At 46.7% G+C, this 20,299-nt stretch overlaps 1 protein-coding gene across 5 annotated transcripts in view; it reads right to left on the minus strand.

The window, feature by feature from the left end:
- The window catches only part of SIL1 (SIL1 nucleotide exchange factor), a 234,032-nt gene that overhangs the window by 178,842 nt on the left and 34,891 nt on the right, over positions 1–20,299 (minus strand). The gene's annotated exons all lie outside the window — the stretch shown is intronic.

A 20,299-nucleotide genomic window follows, 5' to 3' on the forward strand; every position in this document is an offset into this window, starting at 1 on the left:
GGGAGGGGGTGGGCAGGAGAAACGGCAGCTCCCACAGGGCTCCCAGCAGCCTCTATCTCCTGCACACACTAACGCCCTCAGAAGCACTTTCTGCCAATACTAAGAATGAGAGATCGATTCAAAAATGGATCCTCCACATCCCCACACCCCTATTTCCACATGGACTGCACACCTGACCTATTCACTGCCTCCATATATTTTTCCATGAAACGGAGAGAGGAGGGGGGGCGGTGGAGAGAGAGAGAATATGGCTGGGGTCAGGGTGTCCGTGGGGAGAGGCCTAGGAGCTGGGAGAAAGGTATGAGACAGTTGCCCAGGCTTTGCAAGAGCACCCAGAAAACAAGTACAGACTGTAGCATGCAGGGATGGGTAATGGTGTCCTCCGTCCTCTTTTTTTTTCTTTTCTTTATTTGGCCGCCCCACAGCATATAGAAATCCCTGGGCCAGGGATCAGGTCTGAGCCACAACTGCGACCTACACCGAAGCTGCAGAAATGCCAGATCCTTTGATCCACTGTGGCAGGCTGGGGATCAAACCTGCATCCTGGTGCTGCAAAGATGCCATCGATTCCATTGTGCCACAGAGGAAATTCTTGTCCTGTGTCCGCTTAAGGCCTGGCCTGCAACTAGGTAACCTGGGCTTTGTCCTTTCTAAGAAGTGGCAGGTGGAGAGCAAGCTGGCAAACTTTCCCTGGGCTTTGCATTGAAGCTGGGGGAGCGGAGAGAAGAGGGGGAAGGGAAGTGGCCCACTCTTAGTTCTGCCAGGACAGCCCACCAGCACAAGCAGGGACCTATGCAGCAGCAGAAGCCAAAGAAAATCTCGGACCCTGAGCAAAGCCAAAGTCACGCAACCCCACTGAGGCACCGTTTGGCACACTTAGCCTGAAATTAGTGCCCTCCCCAAATCACTTGCCACCCAGTGACCCTGGGTTTGCTTGTATACCTTGTAGAAAAAAACTCCCATCATCCTTGGCTCTCAACAGAACAGGGAACTACAGCTGACATTTATGGCCTCTTCTAACTTACACCACCACCTCTCAGTCCAGGAAAGGGAAGTATATTTCAGTGTTCCACCAGGAACTCTTTCCTTAACTATCCTTGGGCTTTGGGATGGAAGAGATAATAAGGTGCTTGAGATGCCCATTTTTCTATCCAAACTGGCCACTGGTAGGCTGTACTTCTACTTAAATAGAGGTGGATGCTCTCAGCAGCCTGTATTGCCAGCTTACTGCTGCCCAGAGCAGAGGCCTGGGGTGCAGGTGGGAGGAGGCCCTTGGACTCACCAGCCCTCATCTCCCTGGTGCCTCATGTTCTCCTCTCAATGCAGACACGAGGGGACCAGGCCCTGTATAAACAAGACATCTTCCCTTCATTTTTATCTCCTCTCAAGGCAAGAAAACAAAAGAATGGCATAAGGATGGCAGGAAGCCAACAGAGGAAGGAGGAGTGGAACTGCTAGACCCTGGAAGCTGACAGGCCCCATGGAGAATGGCTGCTCTCCAGTCTTAGGGCCAGAGCACAGGGAGAACAGGTAAAGGTCACAAGTGTTCCTTTTTTTTTTTTTTTTTTTTTTTGTCTTTTTGCTTTTTTTTTTTCTAGGGCCACACCCACGGCACATGGAGGTTCCCAGGGATCCGAGCTGCGTCTGCAATCTACACCACAGCTCACGGCAACACCAGATCCTTAACCCACTGAGCAAAGCCAGGGATCGAACCTGCAACCTTGTGGTTCCTAGTTGGATTCGTTAACCACTGAGCCACAATGGGAACTCCAAGTTATAACTGCAGACCTAATTCTTTCTTTTTTTTTTTTTTTGGTCTCATCTAGGGGTACCCGTGGCATGTAGAGGTTCCCAGGCTAAGGGTCTAATCGGAGCTGTAGCCGCCAGCCTATGCCACAGCCACAGCAACTCGGGATCTGAGCTGCGTCTGCAACCTACACCACAGGTCACGGCAACACCAGATCCTTAACCCACTGAGCTTACGTGGGGGAGAGGGGCAGGGATCGAACCCGCAACCTCATGGCTCCTAGTCAGATTCGCTAACCACTGAGCCACAACAGGAACTCAGTCACAAGTGTTCTGAGCAGGCAGAGCCACCTCAGCAGCCTGCCTGGGAACTCATGGAGCTCCGTCTTGTAAAACAGTGTTTTGGGTAGGGGTTCTTGTTTGTTTGTTTTTTGGCCAAACATGTGTAAGTTCCTGGGCCCTGCAGGGATCAAATCCCTCCATAGTAGTGACCATGCAGAACCCTTAACCTCTAGACCACCAGGGAACTCCATCTTAGAAAATGTTCATGTTCTTAACCTACAGTGTATGTTCACGTATTTATTTCCCCAAATCTTCTGGGAAAAGTGAAAGGCCAAGAATTTCTCCTTCCATCTTCTAAGAAGGAAACTGAAGCAAAGAGATTTAATACATCAGGTTGAAAAGTACAGTACATGGATTTAGAGTCAGACGGATCTGAGGCCGCTTCCTAACCAGGTGATCGTGGACACACCACTTCACTAGGCCTCAGCTTCTTCATCTGAAAAATGAGCATAGTAAGAGCTCCTCCTCCGAGGAGTGTTAGAGAGAATTAAATAAAACAATGCATGGAAAGTGCCCAGCACAATGCCCGGCACGTAATTACCACACCATCATTAGACTGGGCAGCGTGCCTTCCTCTGGACCCACAGGCAGTCAGAGTGTTTCAGGACCGTAAAACACGCTGCAGAGCTCCTGCCTCCTGCAGGATCTGCATACCCTCTAGCTGACCCCCCATCTCAAACGCGAGGCCCAAAGTCTTTTGCTGGTTATCCACTCTCAGGCAGTGAAGGAAACGTGTCAGAGGAAGACGCCCCACAACTGAAAATGGAGAGCCCCCAGTGCTCTGCTGGGCACCGAGGCGGACCCACCCCCCTCAGTGCTCTTCCCAGCATCTCCGTGTCCAGAGAGCCACGGCACCGTCACGCAGAACGTTCAGGGGCAGGAACAGCTATGAAACAATCGTCTGCATCACAAACTGAAGGGTAGAGGATGAGCTCTTCCCACCAACACACGTGCATCACTACTGATGTGCTACACAAACTCACACACACACAGAGTCACTCACCTCTACACAAACAAAAGCTTCCCGCCTAATGTGAGCAGACAAATATGAAGCTGAAGAAACAACGCCAAGAGGACACGGAAAGGACAGCCCTGACAAGGGAGTACAATGTGCAAAGGCGTAGCAAAAGAAATGGATTTTTAAAGAATAATTGGAAGGACAAGAGAAGTAAGTTTGGAGTCGTCAGGCAAACAAGCTTCTTCCCCCAAGGCCTCAATTAAACAGCAAGCCAAGAAGTAGACAACAATTAAAAGAAAAGCGGCTTTGAACTGCAAAAGAAATGTGGCTTCTAACCCCTGTCTAGTCCCTAACTGGTTGGGAGGCTGGACTTGGAACCTCCTTAAGCCACTGACCATTTGCGTCACGGCGACAGCATGGGCCCGCAATATGAAGTCATGCTGAGGGCCAAGCAAATGCAGACGACCCAACAAACTCAAGGCACCCTAAAAGGCAAGTGAGTAGAGGAGGCCACCGGAGGGTAGAAAGTTCACCACGGTCCCAAGCCCCTGCCTGACCAGAGAGTTACAAGGCCAAAATCTGCTTGTACAGCCTGCAAGGGATAGCACGGGTGAGGCCTTTCCAGTGGCAATACAGAGACAGGTACTGGTCCTACCAGTGAGCTCCATGGGCCCAGCTGGGCCCAGAGCTCTTGAAGGAGGGCAATGCGGGACAGGATAGATTCGGGAGGGGGCCTACCTGACCCCTCCTTAACACTCGGTACTCCAAAATGGGGGGATGTGACCAATGCCATTCCTACCCCAGGAGAGAAGAGAACAGATGTTCAAGAAGGTAGCTGAGCACATGAGCAAGAAACTGCAATCTCAGAAACAAAAGACAGTGGCTCTACCTAAAAGAAATCAAGTGACAAGTAAAGTGACGGAATAAAAGGGAGCCCAGCCTGGCCCTCTCCAGACCTATCCTGTTCAGGTGCAAGGGAGTTTAAGGTCCAGTCGTCATTTGGACAGCTAAGGAGCCAAGAGAAACAGCAGGCTCTGCATATCTACACACAAAAGAACCAGCGATCACTGCCCTCAAGCAAGGGCTTGTCAGTGGATCCAGGAAGGCTTCGGAAACTTCATGCCTATTGAGACATAGAGGTAGAGAGAACAAGAATTTTGGTGCCATCACCCCAAGGGACAAGCAAAACAACAAGAATAGAGTCCCTATATTAGGGAGAAAACTTAAGAAAGGAACACTGGGCCAAGAAGAGCTTTTAAGCCGCAACAGAAGGTTAGGAAAAAAGACGAGTGATCTAGGAATCAAGGCGAAGAGCCAATAGTGCCCAACTACGCGGGTCAAGAGAAGAGAGAATCCCACTGTGGCTCAGCGAGTTGACAGCCTGACATAGTGTCTGTGAGGTTGCAGGTTTGATTCCTGGCCTTGCTCAGTGGGTGAAGAATCCGGTGTTGCCGTGAGCTGTGTCACAGACGTGGCTCGGATCCAGCACTGCTGTGGCTGTGGCATAGGCCAGCAGCTGCTGCTCTGATTTGACCCATAGCCTGGGAACGTACATAGGCTGCAAGTGCAGCCCTAAAAAAAAAAAAAAAAAAGGGAGAGAATCCTAAGAAAATCAAGTTGTGGGCAACAAAGCCAAGAGCTTGGTCACAATGAGGATGAGAAAAGCCACTGGATTTGGCAATGATGCAGCCTGAGGGCCCTTCAAAAGAGGGTGCTGTTGTGAAGAAATAGAGGCACAAGGGTAGAACACGTTGCAAGATGAAGTAGATCTACTACCAGTTGGAGAGTTGCGGCCACTTCTCTAAATGCAGTTTTTTTCAAAGTGGTCGTTAGAGTCACAATGCTAACAGACCAAACCGACCTCAGGGGTCCTCTGGAGATTCTCTGATGCCATACAGCAGGTTCCCATGATGGCACAGAGCTACCCCCAACACACGGCCTCAGGATAGTGACGGGCACAGTCACACCAGAAGAGGGAGCAGGCCGGGAGGCAAGCGCTCCAAGAGCCAGCTTCCATCGAGCACACTCCACCTTCTCCACTGCTCTGAAGCTTTAGTCCTTACACTCTGTAGAGCTGTAATAAGCATAGCGAGAGCACATGGACTGAGGGATAAAGAGAAATACCCCCATGACACCCAACGCCCCAGTATTCAAATGCAGCATTTGGGTAGCCCAGAGGAAAATAAATTCTAATAATAATTACAGTCGACATTTACAGAGCACTTGCTATGTTCCAAGCAAAGTTCTAAGCTCATTTACTCTTAACAAAACCCCCCTGATGGGGTTCTAATATGCTGCTCATTTTGCCCATGAGGGGACTAAAATTCAGAGAGGTTAAGTAATTTGCCCGAGTTCACAGAGCCAGAGAGCGGCAGAGTCAGGAGTCAAAGCCAGTTTGGCCCCAGACCACGCTGTCTTTCCAGTGCCTATGAAATCAGCCATTCATTTTATTTGTTTTGCAACAGGGTGAATAAAAATGCACACATTTTGTGTCAGGAGAGAAATTTTTTAATGAGCCTACTGGGGCCCTCTTGTGGAGAGGCCCACTTCTCCCAGTCCAAGTTCTGCACACCGTACACACACACACACACACACACACACTTTGATTACTAAACGCCTCGGCACAGCCCAGCCAGCCCACAGTCATTCAAGAGGAAGAATGCCCTTGACTTAGAATGCAACCAGTTCACTGGCAACCTGTGTGACTTGACCTCTTAACCTCCCCTAACTCAGGCTCTTCAGCTGTTCAAGAAGAAAAGCAGCCTTGCTCCCCCCGCAGAGTCCAGCACCAAGCACTCCCCTTACACAGACCCAACTGTCTGCAAAGACCTGAGCAGCGGGGAAGAGACAACTATATTGGGCAAAAGTTGGCCAAGATGATATCCAAGCTCATTTACAACTACTCTATCATCCTATTCCCCACTCAGGAAAAGCACAAGTCAGGGAAAGTTCTACATGGCAGATGAAGAAAACAGAGCCCCCAAAGGTGAACGGGGCCTGCCTAAGCACACCAGCAAAGAACTAGGCCAATTAGAGAAATAATGCCGCAGATAGAGTCGGCATGCTTTCCACTGGGTCTTGGATTGAAAGTTCCTAGCAGAAAACGGGCAAGGAGGTCTACTCCTTACACTTGCTCCCTGACCCGAGTGAGGTTCTGAGAGGACTCAGCCTGTCTGGACAATAGCAGCCAAGGATACCAGAAGCTCCACTCAACTCCATCTCCACTCCAGTGTAATTAAAGAATGTGGGCTCTGGATTTCCACCCAAGTCTCCTCAACTAGTGCTGGGACTCTGGACTAGCTACTTGACCTCTCTCCAAGTTGCAATTCCTTCATCATAAAGGGACTCAAGGAGTTCCCTGATGGCTCAGTGAGTTAAGGACCTGGTCCCTGCAGTGTGTGGATTTGATCCCTGGCCCAGTAACTTCTGCATGCTATGGGCATGGCCCCCCAAAAAAGGGACTTGATAATGACTATAGAATGGTTATTAGTAATAAACGAGATGACATGACATATTATTTTTTTCTTTTTAGGGCCACACCTGTGGCATATGGAAATTCCCAGGCTACGGGTCAAATTGGAGCTACAGTTGCCGGCCTACACCACAGCCACAGCAACGCGAAATCCTAAGCTACTGAGCGAGGCCAGGGATGGAACCTGCATCCTCATGGATACTAGTCAGGTTCTTAACCCACTGAGCCACAAAAGGAACTTCCTATGATATGACACATGTAGCACAGTGCTTGACACAAATCAAGGGCTCAAGAAGCTAACAATACTGTCAGAGAAACAAAGAACAGGATGAACAAAAGCACTGAGGCTTCATCCCCATATAGAACTGCCTTCTGTTCTCATCACCAAACCTCTCCTTGGAACTCAGCTTCCCTGAGCCGCAGGCCTGGCCACACACTCTAGGTGGACTATTCTCTAGGTGGCTACAGAGGCATTTCCACTGAATTTTTTTTTCATCGAAACTTGTAGATGATATTGGCTGGATCTGCGTCAGTGCCCACTGAAGAGTTGACTAAGAACAGCCACTTCAGAGCCCAGCTTCCTGGTGACTTAAGTCTGTCTTCGAATTCCTGCTGCTGCTCCCCTGCCTCTAAGGGAGAAAAGGGAGGGCAGGAGCAGCAGAGGCAAATTCAGCAGACTTAAGACTGCTTGGACCACCACAGACAGGATCAGCTGCTCTCCAGGGACTGAGGGCGCCAGGGCCACCTCCTTCCCTCTCCTTTTAAACTGATAACTCGATCTCCTAACAGTAAGCATGACGGCCTTCTTTATAGCCTGCTCCCAAAGAATACCAGAGCCTTTCGTATACTCAACTACCCACCGCAGTCTGGGACTGGGGACGGATCAGAGTGCGCCCTTCCTCTCCCCGCGGCCTCCAAACTTCCAGCCACGGTCAGGGCCTCATAACGGGACCATGACAGGGAGGACGGCATGACTTCCAGTCCACAGCCCCAAAGCACTATCTGGAAATCACTAAGCACACCTGCCCTTATTCTGTGCCAGCCAGCCTGGCACTTTGGATTATCAGCATTCACACTCTAGAAACAGGTACCTCAGGTCTCCCAAGCACACTGAGAACCATACTGTAGAAAAGAATATACTAAAGAGACCTTCACTGCCCGCAGGTGCTTTGTGTTCTGTTCGCCATCAGTGAATAACACGGCTCTTCACGTAGGAGTCTCAGACAGTGCAATTAAGAAGAAAGCCCTCTTAAGGAAGATGCCATGAGAAAACAGATACTGTTCTGGGCAACCTGAGACCCAAATTACAACTCTGAAATGATGAGACAGGCAACAATTTGGGTGATTCTTAATCTGAGGAACCCCAAGAAAACAGCATTTACTTCACAAACACGTGGGCTGCACAAGGATGGTCACCAAGCACTGAACTTGCTACTACCATGCTGGCTGGCACTGCCTATGTCTTCCAGGTAAATCAGTAAGTGAAACATCATATTTTACTTTTAATATGCCTAAGAGTCCAAGACTATTTATAATCCCAGATTCTTAAAATCTTGAAAGGAGAATGAATTTTTAAATGTACACATTTACATACGTGGGCAGAAACACAAAAATCAGATGCTTCTCAACAGAGCTCAGGGAGCCATAACTCACGGCTTTCACAATCCCACCTAACACCCAGAGAAACTCTGGGCGCCTTCTCTGAGAGAGGGTGGGAGGCTGGGTAGGTAGCCAAGAAACAAAGAAACCTAAACTCAGCACTTGGCAAGACAATTAAGGAGCAGAGGATTTAAAATGCATTGTTTCTGACTCTAAATATGTCTACATTTATTACCAATTTGGGATCAGAAACCACATTTAGTTCTGCCGTGACCACGCACTAAAAATATTAAGCAGAGTATTGCCTAGGAAACAGCAGCCCCCCCTGCCACGGCAGCCCCATTTCAGAGCCGACTCTGCCATGGTCCCAGCGCTCCCCATACTAGGCTTTGCTGAGAGTAGAACTGCCACTGTCCTGCCAAGGCCTCACTTGCCTTTCTTTAATTTTTATTTTTTAATTTCTTTGGCATGTGGAAGTTCCTGGGCCAGGGATCGACCTTAGCCACTGCAGTGACAATGCCAGATCCTTAACCTGGTGCATCACAAGGGAACTCCCCTTGCTTGCTTTTTGGAAAGCAGCAATAGGAGCCAGGACTAGAGACTACACAACCTCCTGTTCCTCTCCGAGGCTGTGTTACATGGTCAGTGAAATTCCATTTCATGAGCCTATAGCAACTAGAACCCACCTGACTGGAAGTCAGTCCCAGAGGTAGAGACAACTGCCCATCTAATCTGCTGCTGGATCCTCACTGCCCAGCCTGAGTCTGGTACTCAGAAAGCATTGTTGGTTGAATAAAATCAAAGTCTAAAAAGGAGTCATCTAGAATACACAATGGAAAATAATACTGTCACTAAGACAGGTGAAAACATGGGCGATGGTGATACATGAAAACAGGTACATAAAATACTGCTGGAGTTCACTTCGTGACACAGTGGTTAATGAATCCGACTAGGAACCATGAGGTCGCGGGTTCGATCCCTGGCCTTGCTCCGTGGGTTAAGGATCCGGCGTTGCTGGGAGCTGTGGTGTAGGTTGCAGATGCGGCTCAGATCCCGCGTTGCTGTGGCTGTGGCATAGGCCAGCGGTTACAGCTCCAATTCGACCCCTAGCCTGGGAACCTCCATATGCCACGAGAGTGGCCCAAGAAATGGCAAAAAGACAAAAAAAAAAAAAAAAAAAAAAAACATAAAATACTGCTGAGGGAAGCAGAACACCATGGCATACACATGCGAAGTACCAGTACTTTGGGAAAAAGTGTGTGTGGCCACATCTATGATCAGACATGAAGTAAGCATCAAGAAAAGCTGTACTCAATGAAGTCTTTCTTCCTAAAATATTAGACAAATGAGAAAACAATTTTGGGGAGGGGGGCAGAGGTTGGTGGCGGGGCGGGGGTCCCACACCTGTGACATATGAAAGTTTCCAGGATTGGCTAGGGGTCCAATTGGAGCTGCAGCTGCCAGCCTACGCCACACCAGCTTGTGGCAACACCAGATCCTCAACCCACTGAACGAGGCCAGGGATGGAACCTGCATCCTCATGGATACTAACAGGTCCTTAACCCACTGAGCCACAAGGGGAACTCTCAAGAAAGCAAGTATTATTTTCAACAGAGAATGTATTCCCTTACCTGCTAATCTGTTCTGGTCCCTGACATGGCTAAGGCCTTGTTCTTGTTCAGCAAGACCATCCACTCAACAAGTAAAGAGCACTAGGAAAACGCTGCAGTCTTAAAATCCAACGTATTAACTTAACCCTGTTTGCCAGGCAACTTCCAGTCTGCATCGCCAGTATGACTGGCTCACTAGATATGTGGCCAAAATGGAGGTGCAGAGACAGACAGACAGACAGACAGAAAGAGAGAGAAAAGAAAGAAAAGAAACAGTTAACCTGGCCCAACTTCAATGTCAGAGCTCTAAAGAGCCCCATGCCACACAGCCCACTAGCCAGCAAAGTGCCTATTAAGAAGGGTACCAGTATACCAATCCTTCTAAAACTTCCCAAAAATAGAAGAAAAGGGAACACCTCCTAATTCATTCTGTGAAACCAGAATTACCCTAACAACAAAGCAAGACCAGGACACTACAAGAAAACCACAAACCAGTATCCCTTATGAATACATATGCAAAAACCCCCAACAAAATACTAGTAAATCAAATTCAGCAGCAAATCAAAAGGATTCTATAACACAATCAAGTGGGATTTATCCTAGGAATACAAGGGTGGTTCATTACATGAAAATTAAGCCATTTAATATATTACAGTGATAAAATGAAGGGAAAATAAAATACATGATCATCTCAATTGTTACAGAAAAAGTATCTGACAAAATCCAAAATCCGTTCTTGATAAAAACACTCAATAAACCAGGGAGAGAAGATCACTTCCTTAACATAATGAAGGTCATATATAAAGAATCAACAGCTAACATCATACTCCATGATGAATGACTGAAAGTTTCCCCCTAAGATCAGGGACAACACAAGGATGCTTGCTTTTGTCACTTAAATCGAACATAATATTGAAAGTTCTAGCCAAAGCAATTAGGCAAGAAAAACAAATAAAAGATATCCATATTGGAAAGGAAGAAGCAAGACTATCTATTAGCAGATGATATGATCTTTTACGTAGAAAACACTCAAGAATCTACAAACAAAAACTATTAGAGCTAATGAACTCAGCCAAGTACAAAAGTTGCAGCTACAAGATCAAAACTCAAAAGCCAGTTGTATTTCTATACATTAACAACTAACAATTCAAAAAGGAAATCAAGCACTGAGAACAATGTCTAGATACTTACAACACAGCACGACAATGGGAGAAAAAATTACGTATACATGTATGTGTAACTGGGTTCCCATGCTGTACAGTGGGGAAAAAAAGGGGGGGATTTTGGGGGAATAACAATAAAAAATAAATAAATAAATAAATAAGGAAATCAAGAAAATAATTCCCTTTAAAAAAGAATCAGGATGGGAGTTCCCATTGCAGCACAGCAGAAACAAATCAGACTAGTATCCATGAGGAAGCATGTTCCTTGCTCAGTGGGTTGGAGATCCAGTGCTGCTATGAGCTGTGGTAAAGGTGTCACAGATGCAGCTCAGATCCCATGTTGCTATGGCTGTGGTGTAGGTGGGCAGCTATAGCTCTGATTTGACTGCTAGCCTGGGAACGTCCATTTGCCATGGGTGTGGCCCTTAAAAAAAATAAAAAATCATCGAAAAGAACGAAATACTCAGGAATAAATGTAATCAAGGAAGAAAGACTTCAAGATGAAAAACTTGCTCACTCAAAACTCTAACATAACGGAGTTCCCGTCATGGCTCAGTGGTTAACAAATCCGACTAGGAACCATGAGGTTACAGGTTTGATCCCTGGCCTTGCTTAGTGGGTTAAGGATCCAGCGTTGCTGTGAGCTGTGGTGTAGGTTGCAGATGCGGCTCAGATCCCGCATTGCTGTGGCTCTGGCATAGGCCAGTGGCTACAGCTCCGATTCGACCCCTAGCCTGGGAACCTCCACATGCCGTGGGAACGGCCACAGAAAAAGGCAAAAAGACAAAAGACAAAAAAACAACAACAACAAACTACAGCATATTGAAGTAATGTTGGAGGACGGGATTAAGATGGAGTAGAAGGACTGGAGCTCACCTTCTCTCACAAAAACAACAAAATTACAACCAAATGCTGAACAACCTTCAACCAAATGGACTAGAAACCTTCAAAAAGATATCCTACTTCAGAAGACAAAGAGGAGGCCATCTCAAGAGGTAGGAGGGGCGATTACACAATATAAGCAACAACATACCTCCTGGGTGGGAAGCCCACAGACTGGAAAGTAACTGTATCACAGAGACTCCTCTACAGGAGTGAGAGTTCTAACCCCCACGCCTGGGGATCTGGTGCTGGGAGAAAGAGCCCCCTGAGCACTCGGCACTGAAGGCCAATGGGGCTTGTGCGCAGAAGCTCCACAGGATTGAGGGAAAAGGAGACCCCATTCTTGAAAGGTGCACACAGACTTTCACGTGCACTGGGTCCAAGGGCAAAGCAAAGGCCCCCATAGGAATCTAGGTCAGACTTGACTGCGGTTTTTAGAAGGACTCCTGGGAAAACAGACCGTGGCTCACATTGGGGGAAGGACATTGGAGGCAAACTCTCAGGAATATTCATCAGCATGTGTTTCTCTGGAGGTGGCCATTTTGGGAAAATCTGGCCCCACCCATCAGCACTGAGAAGCCCCAGGCCAAACAATAATCCAGGTGGGATCACAGCCCCACCCATCAGTAAACACGCTGCCTCAAGACCTCCCAGGCACACAGTCGCCTCTAATCTCACCCAGAGACAAAGTCCTACCTACCAGAGGGAGAGGAATCAGCCCCACCTATCAGGAGGCAGGCACCGGTCCTTCCCATCAGAAAGCCTATAGCAGGAGTTCCCATCGTGGGGCAGTGGTTAACGAATCCGACTAGGAACCATGAGGTTGCGGGTTCGGTCCCTGCCCTTGCTCAGTGGGTTAACAATCTGGCTTTGCCGTGAGCTGTGGTGTAGGTTGCAGACGCGGCTCGGATCCCGCGTTGCTGTGGCTCTGGCGTAGGCCGGTGGCTGCAGCTCCGATTACACCCCTAGCCTGGGAACCTCCATATGCCGCGGGAGCGGCCCAAAGAAATAGCAAAAAAGACCAAAAAAAAAAGAAAGCCTACAGCAAGCCCCCTATCAACTTCAGCCACAAGTTGGGCAGACATCAGAATTAAGGGCAACTACAACTCTATTATCTGCAAAAAGGACGCCACACCAAAAACCTATACAGGTGAGAAGGCAGAGAACTATAACTCAGGTAAGGGAACAAGAAAAACCCCCAGAAAAACAGCTAAGTGATCTGGAGATTCTCAGCCTCCAGGAAAAAGATTTTAGACGGATGATGCTGAAGATGATGCAAGACATTGGAAATAAAGTGGAGGCAAAGATGGTTAATTTACAGGAAACACTGAGCAAAGAAATACAAGATTTAAAACTTAAGCAAGAAGAGATGCAAAATACAATAACTGAAATAAAAAATTCATTAGAAGCAACCAACAGCAGAATACAGGAGGCGGAAGAACAAATAAGCAAGGTAGAGGACAGACTAGTGGAGATCGCTGATGTGGAACAGAAAAGAGAAAAAAAAAATTGAAAAGAAATGAAGAGAGTCTCAGAGAATTCTGGGATAATGTTAAATGCACCAACATCTGTATTATTGGGGTGCCAGGAGGAGAAGAGAGAGAGAAAGAGACAGAAAAAATATTCAAAGAGATATCAGCCAAAAACTTCCCTAACATGGGAAAGGAACCACTCACTCAAATCCAGGAAGCACGAGTATGTTATAAAATAAACCCAAGGAGGAACATCCCAAGACACATATTAATCAAACTGACCAAAACTACATCTTGCTAAAAGAAATTAAAGGAGACCTAAATACAAAGAAAGATGTTCTGGGTTCATGGATTGGAAGACTTACTTCTGTTAAGACAACACTACTACCCTAAGCAATACACAAATTCAACACAATCTGTCAAAATCCCAAGTGTTTTCCACAGAGATGGAAAATCTCATTCTAAAATTCATACGGAATTTCAAGTTACCCTGCCCAAATTAATCCTGAAGAAGAACCAAGTTGGAGTATTCATACATTCTGATCTCAAAGTATTACCACAAAACACAATAACCAAAACAGCAAGGTAATGACATAAGGATGAACATATACTCTTAAATCATTACATCAATCGATTTTTAACAAGGGTGCCATTGACTAAAAGTGAATCAAAAGACCTAAATTTAACAGCCAGAACCATAACATTCTTGAAAGAAAACATAAAGATAGTTTTACATGAACTCAAATTGGACAAAAGTTTCTTAAATATGACACAAACCACAGATGATGAAAGAAAAAAATAAATTGGACTTCATCAAAATTTAGAAACTTCTGGGGAGTTCCATTGTGGCTCAGCAGTAACAAACCAGATGTATTCATGAGAACACGGGTCAATCCTTGGCCCTTGCTCAGTGGGCTAAGGATCCAGCATTGCTGTGAGCTGCTGTGTAGGTCACAGATGCAGCTTGGATCCAGTGTTGCTGTGGCTGTGGCATAGGCCAGCAGCTGCAGCTCCAATTCACCCCCTAGCCTGGGAACTTCCATATGCTGCAGGTATGGCCCTGAAAAGCAAAAAGCAAAAAAAAAAAAAAAAAAAAAACCACTAAACATAAAATTATCATATGACCCAGCAACTCCACTCCGAGGTATATACTCAAATTTCTGAAAACAGTGACTCAAATAGATACTAGCATGTGCATGTTCACAGCAGCCAAAGTGGGGGAAATAAGCTAAGTATCTAACAATAGATGAATAAATTTTTAAACCAGATTTTTAAACCAGAACTCCTCAGGGAGTTCGTATTTATAGTGCAGTTTGATGGATGAAATACTATTCAGTCATAAAAAGGTATGAAGTTCTGATGCACAATGCAACATAGATGAACCTTGAAAACATTATAAAATCATGTAAATTTTCTGTATAAAATGAGCCAGACACAAAAGGACAGATACTGTATAATTCCACCTATGAAATATCTAGAATAGGCAAAATCAAAGAGACAAAAGTAGATCACAAGTCCCCCGAGGCTGCGGGAAGAGGGTAAATAAAAGGAAATTTCGCTCAATGGGTTCACGGTTTCTGTTTGAGGTCATGAAAAAATCTTAGAAGCAGACAGTGGCCATGGTCGGAAAGACAGTGAATTTAATTAATGCCACTGAATTATACACTTAAAAATGGTCCAATGGTAAATTTTATGTTATATATATTTTAAAAAAGAATATAAGATTGTCCATGAGTTGGTAATTCCTGAAACTGGATAATGAGTACATTAATTACTTTGTTCTAGCTTCTAAAAATTTAAGAAATAAAAAAAAAAGGATGTTTTCTGTAGTTTTTTTGGTAGTCATCTTGATCAAGGAAAGGAAGGGCCTTTCTATTCTAAACAGCTAAGACGTTTTCTCATGAATGGGTGTTACATTTGTATCACTTTTTTTTTTCCTATTGTAAGATGATCATGTAGTTTTCCCTTTAACCTACTTAAGCAGCAAATTTTATGCATACATTTTCTAATGTGAAAACACCTTGCATTCCTAGGATAAGTCCAACCTGGTCAGATGATCACTTTTATATCTTACTGGGTTTGTTTGCCATATTTTGTTGGTCTTCCATGTACCTCCACAAGTCTCTGCAGAGCTGTCATAAGATCCACCCGACTGCACTATAAACAGGAACTCCCTGAGGAGCGAGCCTCCTTCCTTCCTCACCCATTGTTCTATCCCTAGCTAGTGCCGGGTCTAGGACACAGCAGGCACTCAAAGAGTGGCCGATAAATAAATGAATGAATGGGTAGGTGGAGAGATGACCAGGTGAGCAGATGAACACCTTAATCCAGAAGAGTGACACCCTGGCAGGTGTGCAGAGCAGATTTTTCAAGAAGGGAGACCTTCCAAGGGCTCACCAACCACTCATAGAGGCAACTCCTCTGTCTATGGGCAACTGAGCTTGTCTGCAGCTCTGTAAACTGAAGAGTAGCCCTCGACTCTCATCTCCCAACGTTCCCTCGTGACCCAATCAGTAACTTCCACAGTTCAGTGTCTGCTTTCACACAAGCTGCAGCCCTCGTATCAAAGCACACCCCAAAGCTCAGCTCCTGTGCTGGGATTAACGGGGAATGTAGCATCAGTTTCAAATTTAAAGCGTTCCTCCTAACCTTAAGCGTTTATTATTCCCAACAATCAGAAAGGCCTCATCTCAACCCTGATTGGCACAGTGAGAGCCCGTCCCATTAAGAATTCACTGCATCAGCAGTACAGAGGAGGAGAGCAATCAGCAAAGGAAACAGCTGAATTATTTCAGCAGCTGTAAATTATGTGTTCTCTCTTTCCCTCCTCCTCCAAGTCCACGTACAACTGTGTCCCACGCCTCCAGACTGAACTTGGGTTTCTCAAGTATCTATGTCAACTACAGTAACCAACTTGAATTCAGAAGCAATATTAAAAAGAACTAATTATCTAATATTTAAATAACTGTGTTTAATGTCAACAAAATCACACTTTAAACATCCCCTGGTCTATCGGTTGCTTAATTAAATTCCTCAAGGTCCTTGGACACTGGCACAGGACACAATGCCCTAGGGAGCAGTTCTCAGGCCCTGGCCTTGGCAGGCTGTGGAGGAGGAGGAGGCGGAGGGGCCCAAACCCCTAGGGAAGGGCCGGGAGATGCCAGTTTTCTTCTTCTACATCTCTTAATGAGGTTGTTTCTCTTTACGACTCTGCTGGTCTCCACAGGGTAGCAAGAACATGACAAATACATCCTGAGCCTGGAAACTTGCCAAACCAGGCTACAATATTTTTTATTTTTTATTTTTTTTTTAAGCACACAAAAACCCAAGAGACACTTTTCCCATCTGCAATCTGTTCTTAAGAGCGGTATATCACAATACTCTGAAGCATGTGTACAGGGGGATTACAACAGGACAGCAGGTAAGGTCAGAGGGCCCTGAAAGATGCCACCAACCAAATTCCAGCCTGCCAGAGTCATCAGCTTGCAACTGACAGGGGTACAGCTCAGCCAATAGCAGTATCTCAGACTGGAGCTTACAAAGGTGCTCTAGGTTCCAGTGAATGAGCTTGTGATGGGGATGCCATCGGGACCCCAGGAGGTCTCTCCTGCCACAGTAAGCTCCATGGGGATGACTTGCCAGCTAGCCTTCTCACAGAACCTGCTACCTGCCCAGGTAAACATACCCTAGGAATAATCAGTCTCACAAACAGCCTCCAAGCAGAGCACATTCAGCCAAGGATCAATAAGCACTTGGAACCCCTGCTTGGGCAGCAGACACTCTAAGCCCAATCCCACTGGGTCATGAGCAAAATGAGATCATTTTAAGAGCATCAAGATGTGTGAGAAGTGCCAAGTGGCCCTTCCTTGCCTCACCCTTTCAGCAGGAGCCCCAGTTCTTTCTAGTTTCCTTGCAAAACTACCCCCTCACCTCTCAGTTGGTCTTACTTTTTTGTTTCTGTCACTGAGCACCTTCCCTACACCTTCTGTTTTGCCGAATGGGCCTGGCTTGACACAAAGTAGGAGGCAATTCTTTCCAATTATTCCATCTTGTCCCTCACTGCTCAGGGATTCCTCTTGTGGCACCTCTCCCTAAAACAGCCACCGCAGCCCCCAGTAATGCCAAGAGAAAACACTGCAGAAGAAGCTGGGGTAATAGTACAGTCTCTCCTCCGAAAAGGCAATCACTCCCATAAAAAACCCGGCACAAGCCCTGGCTTCAGAGAAGCCAGATGTTTGGGTTGTAGCTCCCGAAACGTGGAGAGCATTCAGAAAAACCCAGGAGCACCACACCCACACAGTCCAGACACACGGCTCACTTACTACCTGCAGTTTCACAACCACGCCAAAGCCATTTCAGCCCCAGATGAGCACTTAACAGCCAAGCTAATGCAGAAGAATATTTTTGCCAAGACCTTGTTCACTCTCCCATACAGAAGAGCTACCAGAAGAGCACAGATTCGTTCATACAAAAAGACGAATAAACCCTCACCACCCACTAAGGAATATATACCCAGTTGCCACTGCTCCCAACACACCCAACCAGCTGATTATTCAACCTTCAGCACACAGTCATTGAGACCGGTGACATACCACCATGTACCAGGTGTTCATGGTACAGAGAGCAAGAAAAGAGGAGTCCTGTTGTCCAGGAGCTTCCAGGCGGGCAGCAGAAGCGGATGAGTCACACAGGAGTCATCGTAAGCACTGGGCTGGAAGAGCCCTGCCACAGACAGCTCGAAGCCTCTGAGGCAGCATACAGCAGCTCTCTCCAGCAGGAGATGGGGATCAGAGGGGACTTCCTGGAGGAGGAAAAGGAATCAGCCCAACAAAGACAATGAGAGAAGCATCCCAAGCGGAGGCAGGACTCTTTTTGAGGGCCTGGAGGCATTAAACTTGGAACAGGCATTTACTTCAACAGTGCTGGAGCAAGGGCTGAAGGGGCATGGCATCACGACATATAAGAAGCCCTGTTGCCAGAAAGGTTTCAAACAGAGCTCACGGCACTGTCTCAGCAAACCTCTGGGATCTTCCTCCTTTGCAGAACTGCTCCATTGGGAAAGGCAGACTTGAGAGAGGAAAAAGAGGCCTGCTAAGCTAAGAGGGTCACCACTGTTTGTGAATTCTGCTTGAGAACTCGCTCCTTTGCCTTGCAATTCAATGGTTTGTTAGTTCTTGCAGATTCTCAACATCTATTAATAGGAGGAGCTAGTATGTAAATAGATACTGGACTTGGATTGTATCATCCCGTCACACTGACCTAAACCCCAAGTAATAATGTGAACAGGAAAACAGCCTGAGATTCTGAGCAGACGCTACCTGAAGGACAGGCCTTGCTCTACTCCTCTCTGTACGTTTCACACTCAGCAAGTCCAAAGCCACTCTACTGACCCTCCTCCGGGGCTGCCTAGCTTTACCGCATAGGCGAGAAACCAAGAAGCTCTCCACATCTCCCCCTCCCTTCCCCACTTCCATTCTCCCCCCACCCATCCATCAGCAACCACTGCCAGTTTTATCTACTATTTCTCTTCCTGGTCACCTGCCCAAACTGCTGACCCGCGCCCTCAGCCACCACTTCTCAGGTGAGGGCAACTCAAGCCAGGCAGCACAATGAGAAAGCAGAGGTGCACAGCGTTAATGATCTCTTATTCCGTCAGCCCAGAGTTTCTGGAATAACCCAAATCCAGTCTCCTGAGCCCCTCTGACAGGCTCTCAGTAAAAGCCACTTTCTTCCTCACAGGAAGGGCATTCCTCAGGGAACCCACTCCATCACAGAAGCAAGCTGGAATGTGGGCTGCAAAGAAGGCTCGGGGCCGCGTATGAATCCTCTGGAGATACCAACGCCTTAGGAGCCCAAAGCCAAACCTATGATTATGAGAAACACACCTCCAGCGAGGCAAACGTGGCCTCCCACGCCCACAGCCCATGGAGACATACCATGGGGACAGCCCTGAGCTCAAGAGTCTTCATCCCTACTCCCTCTGCCAAACGCAAGTCTCTTCCTTCCAACAAAGCAGGTAGAAGAAAGTGATTTTCAGGAGGATGATGTTGGTGCTTATAGTAGCTTAGAAAATGACTTCCCAGAGTTCCCGTCGTGGCTCAATGGAAAACGAATCTGACTAGCAACCATGAGGACACAGGTTCGATCCCTGGCCTCGGGCAGTGGGTTAAGGATCCAGAGTTGCCAGGAGCTGTGGTGCAGACCAGCAGCCACTGCTCCCTTTCAACCCCTAGCCTAGGAACCTCCATATGCCACGCATGCGGAGGCATAAAAAAAGAAAAGGAAAGAAAAAAGAAGAAAATGACTTCCCAAAATAAGAATTAAAAAGTTCTGAAGGAGGTATGGTAGCCATGGTTCTGAGCCTCAACTCACTGCCACCTTCTCTCATCCCCCAGAGCAGACCAGAAGGAATACATATAGGTTGAAGGAATGAACAAATAAATGAAGAAATGAACAAACAAGCAGACTGAGAAGCTAGAAGGAAGAGGCAAGAGGAGAAGGAAGGCCCTGCCAAAATCATCTTTCCATTTGTTCAGGTGTCTCCAGGCACCTGCCACGTACTATGTACCTGTGCAAAACGCTGGGAACACACAGGCTGTGCAAACTATGCACATCTCCTTCATCTCCCTGGACGGCGTAAAACCAAACACTGCTTGAACAGCACCTCCTGTTTTCCTGACATTAAAGCCATGCCTAACGGCACACACGCAAATAAAAACTTCACTTCTTATTGTATCCAGTACTGTGGGGTCTCGTGGTTTCTTTTCTAGAGAAAAACCCGTCATTCATCTCCTTGATTAAAAATTGATTTACTTTGGCTTTCATTAGGTAGGTACAAGGGGAAAACACACAGATTCAGAGATGACTCACCCAGCAACAGGACTGCGATGAGCTCGAGCGACTGCACAGTTGGGTCCCAACCCACCATCGAAGAAAGAAAATTAAAAAGCTCACAACGTGGAGCTTAAGCTCCAGCCAAAAAGAATTATCTTCCCACAAGCATCTCTGTCGGATTTTTGGTTAATGTAAAAAATTTTCAAAAGGAAAGGAAAGGC

The sequence above is a fragment of the Sus scrofa genome, chromosome 2 (genome assembly GCF_000003025.6).
Source record: "Sus scrofa isolate TJ Tabasco breed Duroc chromosome 2, Sscrofa11.1, whole genome shotgun sequence".
Taxonomy (NCBI): Eukaryota; Metazoa; Chordata; class Mammalia; order Artiodactyla; family Suidae; genus Sus; species Sus scrofa.